This window comes from Triticum aestivum, chromosome 1B, assembly GCF_018294505.1.
Source record: "Triticum aestivum cultivar Chinese Spring chromosome 1B, IWGSC CS RefSeq v2.1, whole genome shotgun sequence".
In the NCBI taxonomy this organism is placed as follows: domain Eukaryota; kingdom Viridiplantae; phylum Streptophyta; class Magnoliopsida; order Poales; family Poaceae; genus Triticum; species Triticum aestivum.
Window position 1 is genome coordinate 464,041,870 of NC_057795.1, and position 10,066 is coordinate 464,051,935.

At 45.3% G+C, this 10,066-nt stretch overlaps 1 pseudogene; it reads left to right on the forward strand.

Moving 5' to 3' along the window:
* Positions 1-9,937: 9,937 nt before the first annotated feature.
* Positions 9,938-10,066, forward strand: part of LOC123078980 (endo-1,3;1,4-beta-D-glucanase-like) — a 95,666-nt pseudogene continuing 95,537 nt past the window's right edge.

Here is a 10,066-nt window from a genome sequence, read left to right on the forward strand (position 1 = left end):
ACTCCATCAACCCCGTTCACTTGAACGCTTCCGCTTAGCGATCTACAAGGGTATGTAGATGCACTCTCCTTCCCCTCGTTGCTGGTTTCTCCATAGATAGAACTTGGTGACACGTAGGAAAATTTTGAATTTCTGCTACGTTCCCCAACAGTGGCATCATGAGCTAGGTCTATTGCGAAGATTCTTTGCACGAGTAGAACACAAAGTAGTTGTGGGCATTGATTTTGTTCAATATGCTTCCCGTTACTAGTCCAATCTTGTTTCGACGGTATTGTGGGATGAAGCGGCCCGGACCGACCTTACACGTACTCTTACGTGAGACAGGTTCCACCGACTGACATGCACTTGGTGCATAAGGTGGCTAGCGGGTGCCAGTCTCTCCCACTTTAGTCGGAACGGATTCGATGAAAAGGGTCCTTATGAAGGGTAAATAGCAATTGGCATAGCACGTTGTGGTTTTGCGTAGGTAAGAAACGTTCTTGCTAGAAACCCTTAGCAGCCACGTAAAACATGCAAACAACAATTAGAGGACGTCTAACTTGTTTTTGCAGGGTATGCTATGTGATGTGATATGGCCAAGAAGAATGTGATGGATGATATGTGATGTATGAGATTGATCATGTTCTTGTAATAGGATTCACGACTTGCATGTCGATGAGTATGACAACCGGCAGGAGCCATAGGAGTTGTCTTTATTAATTGTATGACCTGTGTGTCATTAAACAACGCCATGTAATTACTTTACTTCATTGCTAACCGGTAGCCATAGTAGTAGAAGTAATAGTTGGCGAGACAACTTCATGAAGACACGATGATGGAGATCATGATGAGGGAGATCATGGTGTCATGCCGGTGACGATGATGATCATGGAGCCCCGAAGATGGAGATCAATGGAGCTATATGATATTGGCCATATCATGTCACTACTATATAATTGCATGTGATGTTTATTATGTTTATGCATCTTATTTGCTTAGAACGACGGTAGTAAATAAGATGATACCTCATTAAAATTTCAAGAAAGTGTTCCCCCTAACTGTGCACCGTTGCTAAAGTTCGTCGCTTCTAAGCACCACGTGATGATCGGGTGTGATGGATTCTTACATTCACATACAACGGGTGTAAGACAGATTTACACACATGAAACACTTAGGGTTAACTTGACGAGCCTAACATGTACAGACATGGCCTCGGAACACAGAGACCGAAAGGTCGAACATGAGTCGTATAGTAGATACGATCAACATGAAGATGTTCACCGATGATGACTAGTCCGTCTCACGTGATGATCGGACACGGCCTAGTTGACTCGGATCATGTAATCACTTAGATGACCAGAGGGATGTCTATCTGAGTGGGAGTTCATAAGATGAACTTAATTATCTTGAACATAGTCAAAAGACCTTTTGCAAATTATGTCGTAAGCTCGCGCTTTAGTTCCACTGTTTAGATATGTTCCTAGAGAAAATATAGTTGGAAGTTGAAAGTAGCGATTATGCGGACAGTAGAAAGCTTATGTCCTCAATGCACCGCTCAGTGTGCTGAACCCCAATCGTCGTCTGTGGATGTTGCGAACATCGGACATGCACATTTTGATAACTACGTGATAGTTCAGTTAAACGGTTTAGAATTGAGGCACCAAAGACGTTTTTCGAAACATTGCGGAACATATGAAATGTTTCGAGGGCTGAAATTGGGATTTCAGGCTCGTGCCCGCGTCAAGAGGTATAAGACCTCCGACAATTTTCTTAGCCTGTAAACTAAGAGGGAAAAGCTCAATTGTTGAGCTTGTGCTCAGATTGTCTGAGTGCAACAATCACTTGAATTGAGTGGGAGTTGATCTTCCAGATGAGATAGTGATGTTTCTCCAAAGTCATTGCCACCAAGCTGCTAGAGCTTCGTGATGAACTATAACATATCAGGGATAGATATGATGATCCTTGAGGTATTCACGATGTTTGACACCGCGAATGTAGAAATCAAGAAGGAGCATCAATTGTTGATGGTTGGTGAAACCACTAGTTTCAAGAAGGGCAAGGGCAAGAAGGGATACTTCATGAAACGGCAAATCAGCTGCTGCTCTAGTGAAGAAACCCAAGGTTGAACCCAAACCCGAGACTAAGTGCTTTTGTAATAAGGGGAACAGCCATTGGAGCAGAATTACCCTAGATACTTGGTAGATAAGAAGGCTGGCAAGGTCGTAGAAGTATATTGGATATACATTATGTTAATGTGAACTTTACTAGTACTCCTAGTAGCATCAGGGTATTAGATACCGGTTCGGTTGCTAAGTATTAGTGACTCGAAATAAAAGCTACGGAATAAACGGAGACTAGCTAAAGGTGAGTTGACGATATGTGTTGGAAGTGTTTCCAAGTTTGATGTGATCAGACATCGCACGCTCCCTCTACCATCAAGATTAGTATTAAACCTGAATAATTGTCATTTGGTGTTTGCGTTGAGCATAGACATGATTGGATTATGTCTATTGCAATACGGTTATTCATTTAAGGAGAATAATGGTTACTCTATTTTATTTGAATAATACCTTCAGTGGTCTTGCACCTAATAGGAATGGTTTATTGAATCTCGATCGTAGTGATACACATTTTCATGCCAAAAGATATAAGATAGTAATGATAGTACCACTTACTTGTGGCACTGCCATGTAAGTCATAATGGTATAAAACGCATGAAGAAGCTCCATGTTGATGGATCTTTGGACTCACTCGTTTTTGAAAAGTTTGAGACATGCGAACCATGTCTATTGATGTATACGCATGAAGAAACTCCATGCAGATGGATCGTTTGGACTCACTTGTTTTTGAATCACTTGAGATATGCAAATCATACCACATGGGCAAGATGACTGAAAAGCCTCGTTTTCAGTAAGATGGAACAAGATAGCAACTTGTTGGAAGTAACACATTTTGATGTGTGCAGTCCAATGAGTGCTGAGGCATGCAGTGAATATCATTATGTTCTTACTTCACAGATGATTCGAGTAGATGTTGAGAATATTTACTTGATGAAACACAAGTCTGAATTATTGAAAGGTTCAAGTAATTTCAGAGTGAAGTAGAAGATCATTGTGACAAGAGGATTAAATGTCTATGATATGATCATAGAGATGAATATCTGAGTTACGAGTTTTGGCACACAATTAAGACATTGTGGAAATTGTTTCGCAATTAATACCGCCTGGAACACCATAGTGTGATGGTGTGTCCGAACATCATAGTTGCACCCTATTGGATATGGTGCGTACCATGATGTCTCTTATCGAATTACCACTATTGTTCATGGGTTAGGCATTAGAGACAACCACATTCACTTTAAATAGGGCACCACGTAATTCTGTTGAGATGACACCGTATGAATTATGGTTTAGAGAAACCTAAGTTGTCGTTTCTTAAAGGTTTGGGGCTGCGACGCTTATGTGAAAAAAAAATTCAGGATTGATAAGCTCGAACCCAAAACGGATAAAATGCATCTTCATAGGACACCCAAAACAGTTGGGTATACCTCCTAATTCAGATCCGAAAGCAATATGGATTGTTTCTTGAATCGGGTCCTTTCTCGAGGAAAGGTTTCTCTCGAAAGAGTTGAGTGGGAGGATGGTGGAGACTTGATATGGTTATTGAACCATCACTTCAACCAGTGTGTATCAGGGCACAGGAAGTTATTCATGTGGCACCTACACCAATTGAAGTAGAAGCTTATGATAGTGATCATGAAGTTTCGGATCAAGTCACTGCCGTACCTCGTAGGGTGACAAGGATACATACTACTTCAGAGTGGTACAGTAATCCTATCTTGAAGGTCATGTTACTAGACAGCAATGAACCTACGAGCTATGGAGAAGCGATGGTGGGCCCAAATTCCGACAAATGGTTAAGAAACCATGAAATCCGAGATAGGATCCATGTATCAGAACAAAGCATGGACTTTTGGTGGACTTGCCCGATGAAAGGCAAGCCATTGAGATAAATGGATCTTTAAGAAAAAGACGGACATGGACGGTAATGTTACCGTCTATGAAGCTCGACTTGTGGCGAAGAGTTTTTCACAAGTTCAAGGAGTTGACTACGATGAGATTTTCTCATCCGTAGCGATGCTTAAGTCCGTCGGAATCATGTTAGCATTAGCTGCATTTATGAAATCAGGCAGATGGATGTCAAAATGAGTTTCCTTACCAGTCTTCGTAAGGAAAGGTTGTATGTGATACAATCAGAAAGTTTTTGTCGATCCTAAGGATGCTAAAAGATATGCTGGCTCCAGCGATCCTTCTAAGGACTGGAGTAAGCATCTCGGAGTTGGAATGTACACTTTGATGAGATGATCAAAGATTTTGGGTTTATATAAAGTTTATGAGAAACTTGTATTTCCAAAGAAGTGAGTGGGAGCACTATAGAATTTCTGATGAGTGTATGTTGTTGACATATTAATGATCAGAAATGATGTAGAATTTCTAGAAAGCATATAGGGTTATTTGAAAGATGTTTTTCAATAGAAGACCTAGATTAAGCTACTTGAACATTGAGCATCGAGATCTATAAGGATAGATCAAAATGCTTAATAATACTTTCAAATGAGCACATACCTTGACATGATCTTGAAGGTGTTCAAGATGGATCAGTCAAAGAAGGAGTTCTTGCCTGAGTTGTAAGGTATGAAGTTAAGACTTAAAGCTCGACCACGGCAGAATAGAGAGAAAGGACGAAGGTCGTCCCCTATGCTTAAGACATAGGCTCTACAGTATGCTATGCTGTGTACCGCACCTAAAGTGTGCCTTGCCATGAGTCAGTCAAGGGGTACAAGAGTGATCCAAGAATGGATCATAGTACAGCGGTCAAAGTTATCCTTAGTAACTAGTGGACTAAGGAATTTTCTCGGTTATGGAGGTGATAAAGAGTTCGACGTAAAGAGTTACGACGATGCAAGCTTAACACCTATCCAGATAGCTCTGAGTAGAGATACCGGATACGTATCATGGAGCAACAATTTAGAATAACTCCAAGTAGAACAGTTATTTGAAATGGCTCCAAATAGAGTGTGGTAGCTACATCTAGGAGATGACATAGAGATTTGTAAAGCACACACGGATCTGAAAGGTTCAGACCCGTTGACTATAACCTCTCTCACAAGCATAACATGATCAAACCCAGAACTCTTTGGGTGTTAGTCACATGGGGATGTGACCTTAAGCGTTAATCACATGATGATGTGAACTAGATTATTGACTCTAGTGCAAGTGGGAGACTGTTGGAGATATGCCCTAGAGGCAATAATAAATTAGTTATTATTATATTTCCTTGTTCATGATAATCGTTTATTATCCATGCTATAATTGTATTGATAGGAAACTCAGATACATGTGTGGGTACATAGACAACACCATGTCCCTAGTAAGCCTCTAGTTGACTAGCTCGTTGATCAATAGATGGTTACGGTTTCCTGACCATGGACATTGGATGTCGTTGATAACGGGATCACATCATTAGGAGAATGATGTGATGGACAAGACCCAATCCTAAGCCTAGCATAAAGATCGTGTAGTTCGTATGCTAAAGCTTTTCTAATGTCAAGTATTTTTTCCTTAGACCATGAGATTGTGCAACTCCTGGATACCGTAGGAATGCTTTGGGTGTACCAAACGTCACAATGTAACTGGGTGGCTATAAAGGTGCACTACAGGTATCTCCGAAAGTGTCTATTGGGTTGGCACGAATCGAGACTGGGATTTGTCACTCCGTGTAAACGGAGAGGTATCTCTGGGCCCACTCGGTAGGACATCATCATAATGTGCACAATGTGATCAAGGAGTTGATCACGGGATGATGTGTTACGGAACGAGTAAAGAGACTTGCCGGTAACGAAATTGAACAAGGTATCGGTATACCGACGATTGAATCTCGGGCAAGTACAATACCGCTAGACAAAGGGAATTGTATACGGGATCGATTGAGTCCTTGACATCGTGGTTCATCCGATGAGATCACCGTGGAACATGTGGGAGCCAACATGGGTATCCAGATTCCGCTGTTGGTTATTGACCGGAGAACGTCTCGGTCATGTCTGCATGTCTCCCGAACCCGTAGGGTCTACACACTTAAGGTTCGATGACGCTAGGGTTATAAAGGAAGTTTGTATGTGGTTACCGAATGTTGTTCGGAGTCCCGGATGAGATCCCGGGCATCACGAGGAGTTCCGGAATGGTCCGGAGGTAAAGATTTATATATGGGAGTCCTGTTTTGGTCACCGGAAAAGTTTCGGGGTTTATCGGTAACGTACCGGGACCACCGGGAGGGTCCCGGGGGTCCACCAAGTGGGGCCACAAGCCCCAGAGGCATACATGGGCCAAGTGTGAGAAGGCACCAGCCCCTAGGTGGGCTAGGGCGCCTCCCACCATGGCCCATGCGCCTAGAAGGGGAGAGGGGGCAAACCCTGAGGGCAGATGGGCCCTAAGGCCCATACTCCCTGCGCCTCCCTCTCCTCCCCCTTGTGGCCGCCACCCATAGATGGGTTTGGGGCTGCCGCCCCTCTAGGGGTGGGAACCCTAGAGGGGGCGCACCCTCCTCCCCTTCCCCTATATATATGAGGCCTAGGGGCTGCCCAAAACACGCGATTCGATCTCTCGTTGGTGCAGCCCTGCATCTCTTCTTCCTCCTCCTCCTCTCCCGTAGTGCTTGGCGAAGCCCTGCTGGATTGCCACGCTCCTCCATCACCACCACACCGTTGTGCTGCTGCTGGATGGAGTCTTCCTCAACCTCTCCCTCTCTCCTTGCTGGATCAAGGCATGGGAGACGTCACCGGGCTGTACGTGTGTTGAACGCGGAGGTGTCGTGCGTTCGGCACTTGGTCATCGGTGATTTGTATGACGACAAGTACGACTCCATCAATCCTGTTCACTTGAACGCTTCCGCTTAGCGATCTACAAGGGTATGTAGATGCACTCTCCTTCTCCTCGTTGCTGGTTTCTCCATAGATAGATCTTGGTGACACGTAGGAAAATTTTGAATTTCTGCTACGTTCCCCAACAAACACATGGTTTCAAAATAGTACAAAAAAGTTGTTTGGAAAAATTTCAAATAAATATGAAAATAAACTAGACAGAATTTGAGAAACAACAGAAAAAGAATCAAGTCATTTGGTCTTATATTTAAAAAGTTATAGCCAGTCAAAGTTTAGTCAAAATTCTGTTTTTAAAATAAACTGAAAAAAGAAAAATGTTTCGAATAAAAAAACGGAGGAGGCATACTCTGGGTTTTACGCTTTCACTTAAACCAGGCGGGTCGGTGCGGGGTCACTGACAGTGGGTCCCTTGGGCCCACTGGTCAGGTTTGACCAGTCGCCCGCGCCTCCTTCCTCCTCTGTCCGAGCGGTGGCGGGGCTCCGGCGATCGCCATCCCGTGGCTCCCCACGGGGTTCCGAGGGCAGGGATGGGTCCGCCAGTCCCGGGCGGTCCTCCCAGTGGTTGCTAGGTTGGCGGGGGTGGAGGGTGTCACCGACGGCGAGCTCCGCGGCGGAGGTGGCTTCGTGAGGATTTGGGGGTTTGGGCTACGGTGGTGCTGGGTCGAGGCTGAGAGGTTGGGCGGCTCCGCACGGTCAAGGGGAGGGGGATGGAAGCACTGGATGGACGGGGGAGGCTCTGCTTGTGACGCACGGCACCGGAGCATGGCGGCGGTCGAACTGATCGGAGACGAGGAAGAAGGCTTCCCGTCGTTGATTGCTGGCCGTGGGGGCTTTGGAGGAATGGCTTGAGGTCGCCTGAGGTCTGGACGGGCTCGGGGGCTCCTTTTATAGGTGACAGAGGTCGGTTCCATGGAGGCCGGGGATAAGATCGACGGCGAACCACCGTTCTGTAGCTGCAGGGTGACGTGGCGGTGGCGCGCACTAGCGGAAGGGCTCGCGGATGAGCTCGAGCTGTTCCAGAGGGCAGCTGGCGCGCTGGAGTGGCTCGGGCAGTGCTGCCACGGCCGGGGCCTGCTGCGGCCGTCAGCTAGCCGCCATGGCCGACCTGACAGTGGCTCTGTGGGGTGCCAGGAGGTGGCCGGGGCGGCTCTGCGGTGAGGGAGGGGTCGGGCACGATGGCTGCGAGTGGCCAAGGGTCAGCACGGGCGCGGGGAGGACGGCAGCGAGACACGACGGCTCGGTGCGCGCGCGTGCAAAACAAGCTCTCTAGGCGCGCCCAGAGCACACACGCCAGGCTTCGGCAAAATGCCAAGGCATGCCAGGAGGCTTGGGTGGGGCTGGGGATTAACAGGTCTATGTTAGGGTTATCTAGGGGCTTAGTGGACATGCTGGTTGGCAAATCAAGCAGGTTCAAAATGCAAACTAAGGTTCATGCCAATTCTGTTCATGCACTCAAGGTGTTCGACAGAATGCTCAGGGCATCTAGGAAACTCTTGGGGTGGCCAAAAACTCCAGATCATAATCTCTTTGGATGATAAAAAGGGTGTCAAGGTTTGTTGGGCAAAACAAGAAACTTGTTAGTGCAAGTTTTTGAGAAAACCAAATCTGGGAAGAAACTAAAGGCTATTATTGCATGGACCAAAAATACTCCAATGGGTCCATTCTCCTGGACTTAAGGGTTTTGTAGGGTGGTTTATAATCAGGAGAAAGATCATGGGCACTAGAGCAGCATAAAATAGAGTTGCAGTAGAAAACACCCAATTGGGCCAGAGAGCAAAAGAGGATGATTTGCTCATTTTTTTCAAAGAACACCTGTGGATTTTTGCATAAGGTTGAATAATATACTCCTACTAACATCCCCTAATTTTGGTGGAAACTTTAAATAAATATTTAAATAGGTTGTAGTGCAATTTTACAAACTGGACCAGATTTGAAAACTAGGGGTAGAGCTCAAAATTTCCAATGACTAAAAGAGATTTTTGCACAAAAGTGATGTGGGAACATCACATGACCTCCCCAAATTTTGGTGGGGATTTTAAAGAAGAATTTGAAATGGTTGCAGTGCAAAAGAGGCTCCATAACTTATGAAAAATCATTTTTACAAGAATAAAGCTCAGGAAAAATAATCATATAAATAATTCCACTGATAAAAGAAATGTTTTCTTGAGAGGGTATACAAGTCCAATAATATTTTTGGAAAGTTTTCACTTGGGGTAAAAACTCCACAATATCAAAGAAAAGAGAGGTTCTGAAATCAAAAGATAAATCCAGAAAATAAAAATTTAATTTTCTGGCAAAATTTTAATAAAAAAATCATGGTTAAATTTTTGGGGTGTTACAACAGGCTGAACGCAACATGAACCTTGTTGTAAAGAAAGGGATTTGAGGATCTAGTTTGCAGTCGTTGGAAAAAGTAAAATTCAGCGAGGATTGCAACAAGATTTGTGTTGTGAAGCCTTGAGCATAATATGAACCATTGTTGCAAAGAAGGGGGTTTAAGGATTTAATTGCAATCATAGAAAAAAACTGCTCGTTGTGGATTGCGACAAGGCCGCAATGAGGGCAACATGAACCTTGTTGCAAAGGACCGACGGCTCATGACGAGGGATCGGACGGTTGTTCGGGGCTCCATCAAACTGCTGCCCGGGCGGTCGATCTTATAGGATTATTATCCGACGGACGTGCAGGTTACCCCGTGATTTCGTTCTTTTTCACCTGATACATCTTGACTAAACATAGAAATTGAGAAAGTGGACATAAAATAGACCCAAAATAAATTAAGCAGGTTGGGCCGTCGCGGGAAATGTCGCCGCGGTAGGTAGACGGTAGACCCGCGACAAGAAAGCATCTGACCCCGACAACAAAGGAAGCATCACATCAAACGAAATCACCCAACAAGCTCCCACCTCGACGCCAGGAGGTTCAAAACAAATACGTGCCCACCAAGGTGTTCGCTTCGCGACTAGTCTCGCACGTCCAACTCCGCGCAGCCTCGCTGCCAGGAGGCAGATGTGAGTGAGGATGGCGAGCCCGCAGTGCTGCACGAACCCGCCGGCGGGGAGGGCAGGGTCATCGACGACGTCTTCGGCGGGATCGCGGTGTACGTCTCTGGCTCCGCCGAGTCCAAGGCCACAGTCATCCTCGTCTCCG